Source organism: Episyrphus balteatus, chromosome 2 (assembly GCF_945859705.1).
Source record: "Episyrphus balteatus chromosome 2, idEpiBalt1.1, whole genome shotgun sequence".
NCBI lineage: Eukaryota > Metazoa > Arthropoda > Insecta > Diptera > Syrphidae > Episyrphus > Episyrphus balteatus.
This window is the reverse complement of record NC_079135.1, coordinates 42,971,622-42,989,157: the sequence shown is the minus strand read 5'-3', so window position 1 is coordinate 42,989,157 and position 17,536 is coordinate 42,971,622. Positions and strand designations below refer to the sequence as shown.

General features: G+C 29.3%; 1 protein-coding gene across 19 annotated transcripts in view; it reads right to left on the bottom strand.

Moving 5' to 3' along the window:
- LOC129911788 (cell adhesion molecule Dscam2) overlaps window positions 1–17,536 on the bottom strand; it is a 260,258-nt gene that overhangs the window by 137,433 nt on the left and 105,289 nt on the right. The window lies entirely within an intron of this gene.

Below are 17,536 nucleotides of genomic sequence, written 5' to 3'. Positions count from 1 at the left end.
AGCAATGCATTTATCTAATACAAATTATGATATATATGGTAAATTTGTGAAACTTTCGTATGGCGAGATTCGAAAATATCTTGAGTTCTGTTAAAATAAATTGCACGACTGGGGTCGCACGTACTTGCTCTTATGCTTAAAGTAACTATAATGTTAAAGCTTTTTATTCAAGAAATTTAAAATTCGATATTTTGAAGAAATTTCATAAGTAGTATAAAAAAAACTCCGTTTTAAAATATCTTAAAAAAAAAAACAAATATGCCATTTTGTTTCTCGTATAAAAAGGTATTTTTAGAAAAAAAATTTTGAAAATTGTAGGAGCCGTTTTTTAAAAAAATAATTTTTTATATATAAAATTTTTTTAACATTTTTCAAAAAAAAAGTTGGTATGCCATTTTGAAGAAATAATTAATTTACACATAAAAACTAAATTTCAAAATTTTTCATTGATCCGTTTTCAAAAAATTGATTTTTCAAAAAAAAATTTTGAAATATTTTTTAAAAAACCAAAAATGCGTTTTTTGAAAATTTTCTAAAATTTTAATATTATCTTTACTTACACACTTTTGTGTAAAAATTTTCATTTAAATCGGGTTAATTTTGTACGAGATATTCAGAAACGAAAAAAACCGTTCTATGACAGGTACCGTTAATAACGGTACAAAAAATATTTTTTTTATTTAAAAAGTTGGCCCTTATGTGTAGTATTACACACAAAAATTTTAATCAAAATCGTTAGAGCCGTTTTTGAAAAAAATTAACTTTTCTATTTCCGTTATATGGCAGGTACCGTTAGTTTTGGTCATAAAAAAAAAATTTCAATTTCCCCTCTAGGGAATCACCAAAAACTGCTAACTACCAAGTTTGAAGAAAATCACTTCACTCGTTTAGGCTGCAGCTCCAGATAGAGACAGACGGACAGACAGACAGACAGACAGACAGACAGACAGACAGAATTGCCGGACCCACTTTTTTGGCATTCTCCATCATCGTAATGTCATGTAAAATTGTTATCTCGAGTTCGATTTTTTTTACGAATCCTAAACTTGCCCTATAGTACCTATATCGCAAGTAAAAAAAGAATTAGTAACAATAAATAACTATTACAAAAATGGTACTCCAATGAAAAGAGTTAATTGGTTTTATCAACCCTAAAAAAAACATAGAATCTAAGCAGTCTATACAAATGTTTTACATCAAAGGGTGTTTTTTTTTTAGAAATACGGAAAATTTGCAATACATACCACAGTTAAAAAAAATTACTGGTATAAATGTTATATAAATGCTTCCTTGCATAAGAATTACGAATGAAATAAGTTTATATTTTTTTATAGTGAAAGGGTGTTTTTTTTTCAAGTAATGTGATAGTGTAGGATTTTTCCAAAAACTCAGACAATTGTTTTTTTATTAACATTTTGGATTGGAAGCAAAAAATCCTAAAAATATCATGGATGAAAGCGTGTTTAAAAAAAAAACCCAGATTGTTATTTTGGCGAAATTCTTTAAAAAAAAAATGGAACACTTATGAAATTTAGATTTAACGTTACATTTGGAATCGTGGACCACTAAGGACTGGCAACCATGAATTTAAAAAGCTCTTAAAGTTACTTTTAGAAAAAACGTGTTTTTTTTATTGAGAGACTTTCAACTGTTTTCATTTACATTATACACCAAAAATTACTATTTCAATTGTTTTATGAAAAAGAATTTCTAAAAAATGATAATTCTCAGAATTTCGTTTTGGGGTTTTTAAAAATAGACTAAATGCCAAATATGTAAACAATATTTATTACTATTTCATAATTGAATCGTCAGTTGTGAGAACGGAATAAGTCCATTTTGCAAAAGTGTTGGGAAAACGCAAAAAACTGAATAGCGTCTATATTTTACTTTTTTCAGATGCAAGACCTGTAGATAAAATGAAGATAACGTGCTTGAGTAAAACAAATAATGGGAAAATAAAGATAGGTTCGAATGGTCATTCTTCAGTTAATTTCCAATGAAAAAACTTTTTGATCCCAGCATTTTGAAGGATATTTAATCTTCTGTTTTTATTTAGACTGCATTTGATTATCTCAGCCCGAAAAAAAATACCGTAAAAAAAGCAAAAAAACTCAAAAAATCGCTTTTCTTTACTTTTTTCATGTATTTTTTGGTCTGTTTTGGTATGGAATTTTTTTTTTTTTCAATTTTTAAAAAACATTTTTCCGATATTAAACTTGATTCTCTTCAACAATTTCAACTTCAAATAAATTTATCAAAATTATGCTTTGTTTACGAGATATATTGAAAAAACCAAAAAGAGGGCTTTTGCACCCCTATCATCAATTTCGACTCTCTCATTTAATAGCACTCCACGGTTTTATCTTCTCTTACAACTTATTCAACGTTTTATGCTATTAAAACCCGTGAACGTCTTAGTTAAGGCATAATCAGCAGCCTGAAATCCTGGATTTATTCTGTTCTTCAAACTTATGAAATTTTTCACCCCCTGTAACCTCGACAACCAAAATAATTATGATTGAAAGGGAATTTTCCCCAACGATCGATTTTAAGGAAACTTCAAAGGAAACATTTTTTAAAACTTCTTTGATTTGGTTACTGAATTACTTGCAATGGAAATATTTTTAATTTTTTTCATTCGGAAGCAGATATTTTAGGATCATAGTTTCGAAACAAGTTTTGGTTTGCAGAAACGAGTTCACAACATTGAATAATTACAAATAGAAGTGACACCGCAGATTACACATGCGACCACAACGTACCGGAAGATAAATGAACTACATGTTTGCGCCTCAACTATCATGTATTTTCGAGTTGAGTCTTAACTAATAATTTTTTTTAAACCTTCATAAAAAAATTAATAATTATTATTATACATTTCAAATAGATTATTTTGATATAAGTTTTCGTATATTGAAAAGTCATATTAGTCTAGAGAACAAGGACGATGCCTTTTACTCCTACTGGCCTCAGTTCGAATACAGGTAAAAATTGAAATTGTTTTTTTTTTTTTGTGGAGATTTTTTTTTTGACACATTTATTTAATTTTTATTCTAGTAATGTAAAAAAAAAAACAATCTCAATTTCCCGTCAGATTCGAACCTAGGCAGCCAAACTTACCAGACATTCACCTTATCCTCTAGGCTATCTCCACTTTTTGAATTAGTCAAACTTTTAACTATGTATATGTATAAGCGGTTTAGGATTTGATTTTGGGTTGCTGGACTTGCTTTTGGATTGATGGATTTGCTTTTTTAATTCAACGCACGATACTAGCGCCAACAATTTTACAGCGGAAGTTTCCCTGGGTGTCCACTTCTATTTGTAATTATTCAACGGTTCACAATGAACGCGGCTTTTTATTTACATATATCAAAATATTACAGTTTTTTATTTTCAGATTTTCGAGAAAAAAATCAAGGTTAACCCCTTGCCTTAAAAAAGTTCATGTTAAAAAATTTTCTCCAAATCCATTGAGTGGGGTATCAGAATAAAGGGTTCTTGAAGCTCTATTCATAGCTGAAAACCAAAAGTTTCTTGGAGGTCTGGTTGCTGAATTAATCGAAACATTTTTTTTTCTTACATTCCGAAGCAAATAATTTCGGCTCAAGGTCTCGAAACAAGTACCGAAGATCTGGATTTTTCAATAGTACATTTTACAAATTCCCTACCGTCTCCTAACGATATCATACAAAAACACTAAGCTGTTGCATCTTCCAAATGGCATAATGAACTCATCAACAAATTAAAAAAAAAAAAACCTTCCAAAACAAATTAATTTGTGATTCAATTTTTTCCTTCTTAATTAAAAAAAAAATATAATTAAAGTGCTATGATTCTTCCAAGTCTCATTAACTTTCAATTCAGTAAAAAGTGCTGAAAAAAAAATCTTTCATTACAAAAGGTTCGCAACATTTTCACAAAAAAATCCCTTCGATTCCCATTAAACATTCAAACCGTGAACAGAAAATAAGAAATGTTCACCATCAGAGCAATTCACTGAAATTTTATTTCGCAAAAAAAAGCAGAAAACGACCTCAAGTTCTTAAAAATTCATTAACTTACTGCGCTAAAAATTCTCTGAGATGAATCACAAAACCGCCCCCTCACATCTTCAATAACTAAAACCATTATCCTGGAGAAAGAAATGAACCCACACAATACACAGAATATCCCTCGAATGTGTTTTTTTTTTTATTTTTTTGAAATAAATAAATATTCTGCTTCGAATAAAATGAAAGAAGGAAAAAAAGGAAGATGATAAAAAAAATTTTAGGTGTGCGATTAACGCTTAAAAGTGCCAAAAGAATACCTAGAAACGAAAAGTTGTCCCTCGCTTTTTAAGTTTTTTGGTCGACTTCTTGTAGTTTCATGTTTCGTTCAAAAATATCGCTACCAAAAGAAGACGCAGCCAAACCACCATTATTAACGTTTTCGTTTGTTCATGTTCGTGTTGGGTGTTGTTGATTTTTTGGCCATCGAGGCCATTTCGAAGGCGACGAAAAGTTGAAAATTGTCCACCATTATCGTCACTTTTGAAAGTTTTCTCTCGACTTTATTTTTTTTTTATTGTTTTATAGGATTTCTTGGATTTTTCTTCGTCGCCTTTTTTTTTTGAGGAAAAGAAAGTCCTTTTATTTATTTTATTTCCTTCTACTTTTTAAACTCCTTTGAATTTCGATATTATCCTTTTTGGCTACAGAAGACAGACACCATCTTCAGGAGTGGGATTTCTTTCTTCATTGAAAAAGATAAAAACTTACACCATCTAGGAACCAGCACAAGCTCGAGCACGCTATCAAAGACTTCGTAGTCGTCGTCGTCGACCGGAAGTTTTGTGTTGAGTTAACACTTTTGGGTTACGCCGGAAGAAGATATAATCCATCATCACATTAAACATGCTGCCGCCACCGCCATAGCCGCATCATCGTTGTCAAGAAGCCTGATGCTACTACGGTCACGTTTGGGGAGATATTATGAGGGGCTGAAGATGTTTTCAATTTGACCCTCAGAGAGGATTTATATATTTTTTTCTTCATCTGTTTAAGGGTGACTTGTGGACTTGTACCCACTATCATGGTCAAATAAAATATGCTAGGTCTTCAAGATGAATGGTTTCATTTGAAATAAGTGTATGTTGGACAAAATTTTTATTGAATTTCTGTTTTTTTTTTTTCGTCTTTTCGTCCTTCGATGTCGGGGGTGAACATGACTTGTGGGTGGTTATAGACCCCATTTGCAGAGAGGGTTGTTATGTAATGTGATCCTAATGAAGGTTCATTCTAAAGTCAATCACATTACCATGGAAAGCTGGCCCCATCATGAAGTGATGGAGATGCTTTAAGCAAATTAGAATTCAATTTTCGATACAAGATTGATATATTTAAGATGCGGTCATTTGTCAAATGAGTTTTTCTTTCCAAAAAAAAAAAAAAAAAATTGGGTATCAAATTCTTTCTAGGTGATTGCTGGGTATACCTTGCCTATATTAAAAATACATTTCGCACTTAATAGTTAAAAGGCGTTTATACCGAAAAAAAAACACCTACAGCTGACCTAGTTTTATGGGATTCTATCTATTTAGTTTTTTTTTTTTGTGTTTCCTTTGTAATTTTGTTCTTCTTTTTTTTTTATCATATTTTTAGTGTTTGTGCAAGGCGTGTGCCTTTTAACGGGAAGTAGTCCTTTGTAACCCACTTTGGCTGTTTTAATAGTTCTGTTGCTGTAGATTTAGGTTATATTTTTTTTTTGCTTTACTTTTTTTTTGTTCATTCTACGTCTTTATTCCTGAATCATCAAGGTTGGCTTATGCAGATAAATCAGTTGGGAGCATCCTATTTCTTTTTTTTCTGTTTGCATTTTTTTTTTGTGAGAAATTTTTTTTTTATATCGACTTCAATAAAGACTAGGCCAAGGTGTTGGTATTTGATTTTGTAGGTTTTTTTTTTCTTTTTTTTTAGAAATACATTTCGAAAATTGAAGATTTTATCTTGAAGGATAAAGCATTTAAGAAAATTAAATTGAGATTATCGACATGTAAGTCGATTTGGAGAGGGGATATCCAAATCAAGAGTTTAAACAAGAGAAAGCTTTCAGTTACATTTGACATCTGTAAAGACATTTTGAATATCAAAGATTGGAAATTTAAATGCAAATCCATTGGAAACGTTGGATAAATCATTTAATTTGACTTGATTAAAGTTTTTGAAGTGTAGTTTTTTTGAAGGACGATTTTGGAGATGATATTTATTTTGCTCAGAAGTAAAGAAATTATAAATACTTTTAAATTTTAATGTAATAGTAGCTGTGTTTTATTTTCCTGGTGATCCGGATCAGATCCTGTTTTTATTAGCTTTACAACAAAAGCAGGATTTTGTTTTGTTATTGTTTCGCAAATAAATCAATGATCTGATCTGGATCGCGAGAAAATAAAACACAGCTAGTGTAAAACTTTATAACTCGAGAAGAACATGTCACCTTATTTTGGATGGACTTTTATTACTTTTAGTTTGAATTCTTGTTTTTGTATGGTAGCTAGAGCTTAGTTCGGACCAGAGTTTTAAAAATATCAATTGAATAAAGATTTTATTTGAAATAAGAACAAAATATTTTTTACAAATACAAAAATTAGCATTAAAAAATATATTAATTGCAACTGAAAAACATTTGTGTTATAAAAATTATTTTTTTTTTCAAATACAAAAATTTTGCATTAAAAATTTGTTTTATTTCAAATTCAATTTCTATTCCTCTAATTTCAAACAGCTTTGGCTAATGCTATTAGCTATTTTAACTATAATATTGAACCTAATGCAAAATGTAAGAAATCTGACGAATATATAAAAAAAAAAAAATATTTTTAATGCAAACATATAATATTTTTGTCAATGCAGAAAAGTTCTTTTTCGGAATCAATTTTTTTTAATGCAAAATATTTTTGTATTTGCTATAAAAATTTAATTTTCAATGCAAATATTTTTCATTTGCAATAGCATTTTTTGCATGCAAAACGTTTTTAATTGCAACTAATGGGCCAAAATAATATTTAGTGCCTAAAAAGGTGAATTTCATTTTTCTTGAAGAAAAAGTAGTTGTTGATTAGACTACTTTAATAAAAAAAACTTTGGACACCCATACTTTTCGTATTGATTAAATCCAAAAACTCGAAAATAATATTTAAAAAAATTTAGTATTTTTAGTATTATTAGTATTCGGATTATATCTGAAGCAATAAAAGACAATTTGTCGGAACAGGAGAACCGATGGGTTGGGGTGAAAATTCTGCCGGGGTCAAAATTCTTTTGTCAAAATTCTGTTTTTCAAAATTCTGTTTTTCAAAATTCTGCTTTTCATAATTCTGTTTTTCAAAATTCTGCAAAAAATTAAAAAATGGTTTGGAAGATGTTAAAAAGCGCGCGCTTTTTAACCTTTTCCAAACCATTTTTTAATTTTTTGCAGAATTCTGTAAAATCATCTTCTTGAAAAATTATCTGCTTATTTGATTACTTACCTAAGTAATTTGTCATTCTTTGAATGCAAATTAATTTTTGTTTTATAAATGAATAAATTTGAAAATATTAAGAAAAAGTTTTTAATAATACATTTCCGAAAAAAAATCAAAATTTTTTAATTTATCAAATAAAGATGAATATTCAAAAATTTGAATAAGAAAGGAATATTTAGTATCAAACAACATCGGTTCCAATAAGTTATAGAATTTATTTGAAAGAAAGTCAGTCTATGCATTTTAAAAAATATTTGCGACACTTAAACAAAAAAAATTAGAAAAGTACCAATGTTGAATTACATTAATGAGGTGTATTTTTCTTTAGTCAGCGCATATGCTCTAAAAAAAATACAGAATTGCCAGAATTTTTTTGTTTAAGTATAATACTGGCAGAATTTTGAAAAACAGAATTTTAAAAAGCAGAATTTTGAAAAGCAGAATAGAAAAAATGCAGAATTTTGAAAAACAGAATTTTCGTTAAAAAAGCAGAATTTTGAAAAGCAGAATTTTGAAGCCAGAATTTTGACCCGATCCCGAACCGATACGTGAAAGCTCAATAAATAATCGAAAAACACTTGCATAACTTTTCAGATGTTTGTGTCCAACGAATCAATTTATTTTTAAACGAAATTTTTGAAAAAAAAAACCAAAATCTTTTGACTCCTAGAAGTATAAAATTTTCGGTAAAATTGACTGAACTATTACTATGAATATATTTAATAAGATACTCAATGCTAGGCTTGTACAACTTTAATATTAAATATTTTTTTTACTTAACCTCAAAATACGGGAAAAAAGACCATTTTTTAAAATTGTTAAAAATGTATACTTTTGTTCTTGAGTTTGTTTTTGAAAATTTAAAAATTTAAGCAAATTGTTCAAATTTCTTCATCTTCAATTCCATCACTTCCATTTACTTTTAAAATAAGAAATATTTTGGTCAATGAAAAGAATATGATAAGTTTAAGTTTTTTATATAAAAAAATGTTACGTATACACCACAGTGACCGTCATTTGAACATTTAAAGTTAGTTATAAATGTTGTCTTGAATTTATAACTTATCTTTTATGAATTTGAATTTAAAATTGTTTATCCTAAAAAACGTAATAGAAGAGAATGGCAAAGCAATGCATATAATGTCAAAATCTGTCAATATTTGCCTATATGTATTTTAATCTCAACTAAAATCATTAATTATTTATATTTCATTGAATAAATAATTTCAATTCTGCTTTTAATCTTAAATAAATACCAAATGACCTTCACAATTCGAAAAGGTTTACCTACCACCTTCGCAATTTCCACAATCCCAAAATACATTACAAAACAATCAACTCTCATCAAATAATTGTAACTTAATTAAGTTGTCTAACAGTAGTTCTTTTTTCTATTAATCAATTATTATGTTTGTCTATTCATTAGTCACTTCTCAAATGACAGAAACAAAGAAAACCCTCTCTTGAAGGCTTATAATGTCTACAAAATAAACAATAACAAGACAAAAAAAAAATAAAGACCTTTCCTAACTCAATTAATCAACAAAAGAAGTTTTCTTCTTCGACACTCAAATATCATTCCCATCGTCCTCTATAATATTCATTAGTCTTTTGCTTCCATCTGATGACATATGTTACATTACACCGCATGATTAACATAATAAATGTCTTGGCATAAAATATTAATTTAATAAGACACCAGGACTGTGGTAATGTTGATGGTATTGGATTGGTGATGTGGTGGTAGTGGTAATGCCTCAAGGGAAGAACATCCAAGAACAACGTTTTATGACCGAAGAACAATTTTCCAAAAATGCCTTTTTATTCAAATAAGAAGAAGAAGAAGAAACAACATTGAAAATCCTCCTCAAATGATGAAGTCCGCCTTCTATAACCTGCCTATTCCATCCCATTCAAGGAAGAAAATATTCATAATTGTATTTGAAACATGAAAATGCTCATAATTAGCTTAGAACTCCCTCTGCATAACTCATTTTAATTCCCTCACGCACCCTTAGAGAGAGGGAAGGACAATAGGCAGGGACGGGCAAGGATATTATGTATGTTGAGGGCTTGGGGGAGGAGAAGAATAGAATATGCTTTGCTTGTTTTGAATTTTAATAAAACATTTTGGCCAAGTAGGTAATAAAAGTCATATTTGTGCATCAGTTACAACTTGGTTCACTACACACTCAGCGCCTCTTCCGTACCAGTCTCCATCTTTTAAAAACTGGAAAGAGACCCGGTCTTCTGAAAAATTAAATTAGAAAATCATACAATTACAATGACTGAGTTAGAGGGTGTTGGTCTGGTATACATGAGACCTTTTTCGTCTCCATGCAGCAACATGCTTTTGTTGCGATATAGTGTCGGAGTGTTGCCGGAGTTTAAGGTACTTAGGTAAACGTGCTTAACAAAAGGACCTAGCAAAATGTCCTGACACATGACCGCATCCACAATTATTATATTTTCAAAATTGAAACAAAGTCCTAAAGTTGTGGCAATTACCCTCAAGTTGTATAACTGTTGTATACCCCCGCTCGTTGGATGAGCAAAATATTGTTGAGGCTTTCTTTCATAACTGGGGTCATGATAAAAGGATGATGAAAAGATGTGTAGACTTTCCATTGAGATAAGAAACAAGAAGAAAGATGAGTCGACAAAGTTTCTTAAGGTGAAGTAGGTTACAACAGAGAGTGACTGACTTTTTAGTGACTTTTCTTAGTGGGGCATTGCAATGTGTTGAAAGAATGAATGAAACTACTGCACCAAGTTTTGTTTTTTCTTTTTTTGTTTTCACTCGAAAAGATGTTCAACTCGGTAAAAGATACAGCAAATAATTTTTGCAATGGCAACGTTAGTAGATATATGTTGTCATAGTTTCAAGTTGAACATTAGAATATGAGCTCTTCTCAGGACGATGACTTTTTGTCTTTTGTGTCTACTACTTTTATACAAAGATAGTAACGGAAGAAGAAAATTAATTTTGAAAAGACAATTGCATGGAAATCCAAAGTCAAACAACAAAATCAAAGTGAAAGCTTTGAATGGAAGAATATTAACTCTGAGAGTTAAAGAACATTTTACTCTTTTATTTTTAAGTTTAAATGTAAATAACTTCCAAAAGGATAGAGTCACCTGTGTTATTATGTAAATAGAAAATGGAACTAGAGAAATGTGTTTGCTAAAAAGCTTAATTAGCTTTAGTTAATTTGTGTTACTTGACACTAAGATTGGAATCAGTTTTGTAAACTTATAGTTAATTAAAAGAGTTAAAAAGAGGTAAGTTATATTCAAAAGAAAATGCTAATATATTAATTAATGTATTAAGTCACTAAGTATACTGAGGAATATCAGAAAGCTAGGACCGATTGCTTTTAAGTGTGATTATTTTTCTTTATCATTGGTCTCTGCTAGGCTTTCAAAAAATCCTGCCTTAAAAAAAACGATTTTTTTATAAAAAGACTAGTTTTAAATTTATTATTTAGATTTAAATTAATTTTTAGAGTTTTTTTGCGGTCACTGTGGTGTATACGTAACTTTTTTTTTTATTGAAAACTTAAACTTTAAATTTTCTTATCGCTAATCAAAAATAAATAGAATGACGCTATCTATCTATTTCCGAACTAAGAACCTGTAAAAAACATTTACATATATAATTTTTATATAAGCCAAGAATAAAATTTTGAAAAAAATTTATTTTTGGATTTAAAAAAAAAATTTGAAATTTTTTTTGAAAAATCAAATTTTCGAAAACGGGACATTGAATTTTTTGAAATTTTGGTTTTAGGGCCAGTTTGTTGAGAGTGGGTTAAATCGTCAATTTGATTATTATGGATTCCCCTTAATTGAGAATTAAGAATCCGTGATAAACAAATGGCGTTTGTTCACATTTTTTTTTACCTTGTTTAACAAATCAAAGTTTTTCCACAAATCTTTCCAATTTCCAATCTATCTGTCAATTTGGTTGAAGGAACTTAATCAATCAAGTTTTTTTTTTTTTATTTTATTGAAGTTTGTGATTATTTTGTTGAATTTGAATTTGAAAACTAGCAGAAAGGAAGGTAAATACTTTTTTATCTAAATTTTTATATTAATTTATTTGTAAATGTGTACCTATATATTTTCATGTATGTAAAAAAATAGAAGACCCTGATGACAAACGAAAATAATAAAAAAACAAATTTTAAAGCAGCCATTAAAAACCAAGAGGAAAACCAACCAAAGCTTTTGGACACCGCGGACGAGCACGGCATTTAAATGCAAATCCTGGGGGTCGAATCAAACAAAAAAAGCCATATATAGTATTGTCTTTGAAACTCTTTTATAATGTTTTTAGTTATTTTTTGTTGTTACTTTATAAAAAAGAAATACATGTACTTATGTTGAAAAATTTACTTATTTGAATTAATTTAAAATAAATTAAATATATATATATCAAAATTCTTTATTCTATAATTTTCTTTTGTTTTGGCCAATACTGTATGTCTTATTGATTTTAATGACGTATTGGTTTGAAGAAGTGTCGGAAAATAACCGTCTCATAATATCAAACTGAATTCCAGTAAATCCTTGATTAAATGGTGCTTATCGAGCAAAATTGGATGATTAACGAAATCTCAAATTAACTGCTCAAATCATGGATTCTTTGGTTAAATTTTTTTGAACAAACGAAATCTACGATTATCAACTGAAATAATCCTTGATTAAAGATAACCGAGTGTCAACAAACTGGCCCTTAGATGTTGATTAGTAATTTCTACAAAATGGCATACCAATTTTATTTTAAAACTTTTTTTTCAAAAAATTATTTATAAAAAATTAATTTAGAAAAATAAACGGCTCTAACGATCTTAAATAAAAATATAAATCTGCAGTTTTTTTTAGCTTAGGCTATTCTCCCACAAAATTTAATCGAAATCGTTAGAGCCGTTTTCAAGAAAAATTCAACAAATCGAAAAATTTTTATGGGACGTCAAAATCTGAATGAAATATTAAAATATGACTTAACTTTAAAATTTTATTACTGTGTTCAATAGACCTTCATTAATACATCATTGGTCGTTTATTACTTTTTTCGATTTTAAAAGGTGGTCGATGGGTCATTTAAGATATTTGTGTTCTTGAAAATAATCGTTTTCGAAAATTTAAAAAAATATTTTTGCAAAAAATATATATTTTTTTAATCAAAAATAAATATTTCTAAAATTTCTATAGGTCAGAAAAAAAAAATTGCTTGGTGCTGAATGATGTATTAATGGAATACAGTAATGAAATTTTAAAAAATCAATTTTCTACACCCAACTTTGCAAAACCATTTATGTATTTTTTTTTTTAAATTGAAGAATATTTTGACATATTTTGGGGTCAAGTTCACACATCTCTTTTTACAACCCAACTGGGGTTTTAAAGTAATAAAAAATTAAACCGTGATTATTTGTATGATTTTGAAGATAGGAGTCAAAAGTAACACCTGCAAGGTTTGGATTTTACAAAAAAATGGGTCACTGTGGTGTATGCGTACTTTTTCTACTGAATTTTTTTTCATTCGATGACAAAACAACGAAATCAGTGGACCATTTGTTATTATTACTGACTTTTATAGCTTTAACTAATACAAAGTCTTACTAAACCAGAGTTTCTAATTTTAACCCATTTCCGGCGGCTACCAGTTCCAGTTGACTTAGAAACTTGAAATTTTAAACACTATCTGTTTTTGGTCCAATTAGAGGAAATCTGAAAAAATTTTTGGAAAAGCTTTTGGTTTTCCAGAAAATTCACGTTGTGTTTTCGCAACGTTAGCCGAAAGGGGTATCAAAATTTTTGAAATAATTTATTTTTACATGGAGTATGAATCAATTTTATTTGAGTATTTTTATGAAGAAATTAATTAATTATTTAATTAATTAAAATTACCAAATTATAATGTATAACTTATTACAAATTTTGTTATTTTATTTTTAACAATCTTTCATTAGACAGTGTAGGTATCTTTATTTGGTTCATTTTTTCATAAAAATATTCAAATAAAATTTATTCATACTCCATGTAAAAAAAAATTATTTCAAAAATTTTGATAGGTACCCCTTTCGGCTAACGTTGCGAAAACGCAACGTAATGCTTTCATCTTACCTGACAAGCAGGCAACTCAAATAAATTACTTCAGCACTATTTTAGAATATAATTTAAAGCCTTATTTACCTATAGTTGAGACTATTTAGAAAAATTATAATTTTGACTATATTTTTCAAAAGTTCAAAAATTTTACCTCAAAATTTTGAAAAACTCGAATTTTCATAGCCCCAAAAAAGCTCGAAAAAACTTTTTTACAAAAAAATCCAAAAACAGGTCGATTAGATAATTTGACTATCTTTCCAAATCATTTTTTAATTCATTTCAAAATATAATCAGTTATGTTCCAGAAGTCTTCAAACATGACGTTGCGAAAACGCAACGTTAGCCGGAAATGGGTTAAATATGTTTTCACTTTTCCTCTAGCAACTAAAGTTTCTGAGAAATAATGTTAGTCTTAAAAATTGAAGCGAAAAAATAACTGCCAAAAAATTTGAAATAAATCAGTTTTTTTTTATATAGCAAAAAGCCTTTCCTATAGAATTTTCCAGATAAGACTCTCTTCGAAAATTTAAAATGCGAAGTAAATCTAAAAATTCAAAATACCCAACAACTAACTCACAAATTTTTTTTACTTATTTTATATCTGAAAAAAAAAAAAAATCAGATAATTCTCTTCAGCAATTTCACAAATCCACCATCAGAAACTGCATATCCATCATTGACACTATTCGGATTTTCGCGCACCTTGACTTGAGTCCTTTTTCTAGTCCTGAAAAAATCAAATACACTCTGATTTTTGCGCTTTCCTTCCAGATATATATGTATTTTTTTTTATGTGTGAGAATGAGAATATACGAGGATATATCCTGTCATCCTCAATATGCTCGTATAAATTTATGCAGCGTAAAATTGTATATTTTTCCATTCCTATTTTATTTATTTTTTTTTTTCTATGCAAACACACCCAAGTGAGACGAGAGATAGATAGGGTTGGGTGGAGAAGGAGTTGGATGATGATGATGGGATGATATGGGAGTAAACTCTGAGTTTGAAGTAGATCACTATCGCTGCCACCGTGATTGTGTACTACTCTGCACATGTAGGTACACAAAAAAACATATCCATATATTAGTTTATGTTGATGTTTATATATTTTACTGTCCTTATTTATTTTTTTTTGCTTTTTTTATTTTTTAAATGTGAGCAAAAATCAAAAAACGAAATGAGTATTTAGAGAGAGAAAGAGAGTGAGTAGTAAGCAGATTTAGTTCTACAGTGTAGATTCTCGCCTAGGGAAAGTCACACATCCTCTTTTTTTTCTCCTAGCTATATTGCTGCTTCTGCCATGAGGCAGAGTCAGAGCCACCCACAAAATGTATTCTGGATGCTATGCTCCTTCTGCCTCCTACTCGTGTTGGCTTTTACAACCGAAGCCTTTAGCAGCGTTGTAGAGTTCTTCTGTCATGTGCAGTCATGTGGTAATGTTGAGGGCATATTACAAAATTTCTCTGCTTTTTACATTTTTCATATTTGCTGTTGTATAAAGGACACTCAGTGTTTTTTTTTTTTTGTTTGTGTTCGTGTTGTTGTTGTTGTTGTGTATATGCCTATAGTGTCATTTAACATCAACATCGATAGCAACTTAGTATACATAAACGTAAATATACACTCCGAGCAGGAGAATGTAAATGAATATGAAACTCAAAAATGATGACGGTAGCTAAAAATATAAAAGTACAGTGCTGGAAAAATGTTATCTTTTATATTTACTTTATTAATGAAAGATCAGAATTAATTTCGTATTTTATTTTAAATAACATGATGACGTAATTTTTGGGTCACTATCACTATAATCATGAATATTTGAACTCTCAACAAGGTCATGGAAAGTAAAGTCTTCTAAAACTGCCGACGTATAATTAAAATGAAACAAATTCAGTAATAACATTTTCCAAGATGTAACCTTTAACTAAAATGAATATTAAAAGTAGGACCTGTTAAAATCGATTAGGGACTTCTTCAAATAACAAAATAAATAAATTAAAAGTAAAATTTTTGTAATTTTTTTTTTTTATTAGCTCGGGGACCAATTTTTTTTTTCAAGAACACCTCATCCAGCTTAATTGATTGTAATTTAACAGATAGGAATGAACTACTGGCTTTGTAAAAATGTATATCTTAATAACACCGGCACACAAAAAAAAAAAGTGTCATGAACCAGAAACCAGACCTATCTTTCTATATGTTTTTGGACCCGCTGAATCCGAATTTCAAGTCCGTTTGGCCCTGTCACCCTCCAGTTTTGAGTAATATGCAAAAAACTCAAAAAAAGGTAGTTTTTGGGGACTTTTTTACACTTTTCTCAAAACTGGAGGGTGACCGGGCAAAACGGACTTGAAATTCGGATTCAGCGGTCCCAAAAACATATAGAAAGATAGGTCTGGTTTCTGGTTCATACAACTTTTTGTTTTTGTGTGCTAGCACTGTCGCGACATGTCGCTGTCATACCCGGCACACAAAAACAAAAGTTTCATGTACCAGGAAGCAGACCTATCTTTCTATATGTTTTTGGGACCGCTGAATCCGATTTTCAAGTCCGTTTTGCCCGGTCACTCTTCAGTTTTGAGAAAAATGCAAAAAACTCCAAAAAAGTCATAAAAATTCAAACAAAATGCACTCACAGCTCAAAACTGGAGGGTGATGGGGCCAAACGGACTTCAAATTCGGATTCAGCGTGCGCAAAAACATATAGAAAGATAGGTCTGGTTTCTGGTTCATGACACTTTTTTTTTTGTGTGCCGGTGTAATTTATGCCGTTGTGCAGTAGTACATTTTTTTCATATCTGAAGTCGATTTGTGAGAAAATTGCTTCTACCGCCTAGACGATTTAATCTTGTCATTCACTCACGTTTAATTTTTTTTTCTGTAAATAATCTAAATAATCTTTTGACAGCATTTAATTTATGAAATTCAAAAAAAAATCTTTGAAAAATTTCTTGAAATTTTTTTTTTTTTTTAGTTTTAAAAAACAAAGCGGCAACACCGGCAATTTTTAATCCATAGAGGTTAAAGTAGTTGTCTTTACCGAAGTTTAACAACAGAAATCATTACAATTACAAATTACAGTTGCTTTAGTTACTCCACTTAAACATATTAAAACGATAACAATGCAAAAAAATGCGAATTTCTTGAATTTTTTCAAAAAAAAAAATGCTAAATTGTTAAATGAATTGCTCGAAATTTTGTATATTGTCTTTATGCTGGTAGTTAATAACGTTTGAGCAGAATAAATAGCATTATAAAGAAGAAAATTGACTTTAAACCGGGCAAAATGCTTAAAATTATTGAAAAAAAACTTCCGAAAGAAATTTTGTTCGAAGTCGTACCGATAAATCAAAAAACTTTTGATGCCAATCAATTTCTTAGGTCCGAAATAGGGGGAAACAGTCAAAAGCGCACATGCCTAAGATTTTAACTTGCACAGTTAAAAAAATTAAAATTAATTAACCAAAGATAATACGTTTTCAGAAAACCTCTAACAAAAAATTGTCTTTCCAAAAAATGGAGGGAATTGCAAATAGAATAATTCAAAGATATGTTTAAGTATTTAAGCATTTGTTTATTTTGACAAGTGATGAAGACATACGCAATTACTTCTTCAAGTATCAGGTTTTGTAGAGCTAGTCGCACTGATTACGAAACGGTGTTTGAAAATCCCCTAACACCCCCAAAATCTGGAGTTACGGGCAAAAAACGGTTTTTTAGACCTTCACCCATTGAAAAAATTCTAGCTTCGTCAATTTTGTACCCAGTTTCTGATAGAAGATAAACATACCTTTACAACAATGTATAAAACATGTAACTCGGTTAAACCACTTAGAATTTATAAGCTTTGACAGCTTATTTTCAATTTTTTCAATTTTCTCATAAACTAGAAGACATAGAAACATATAG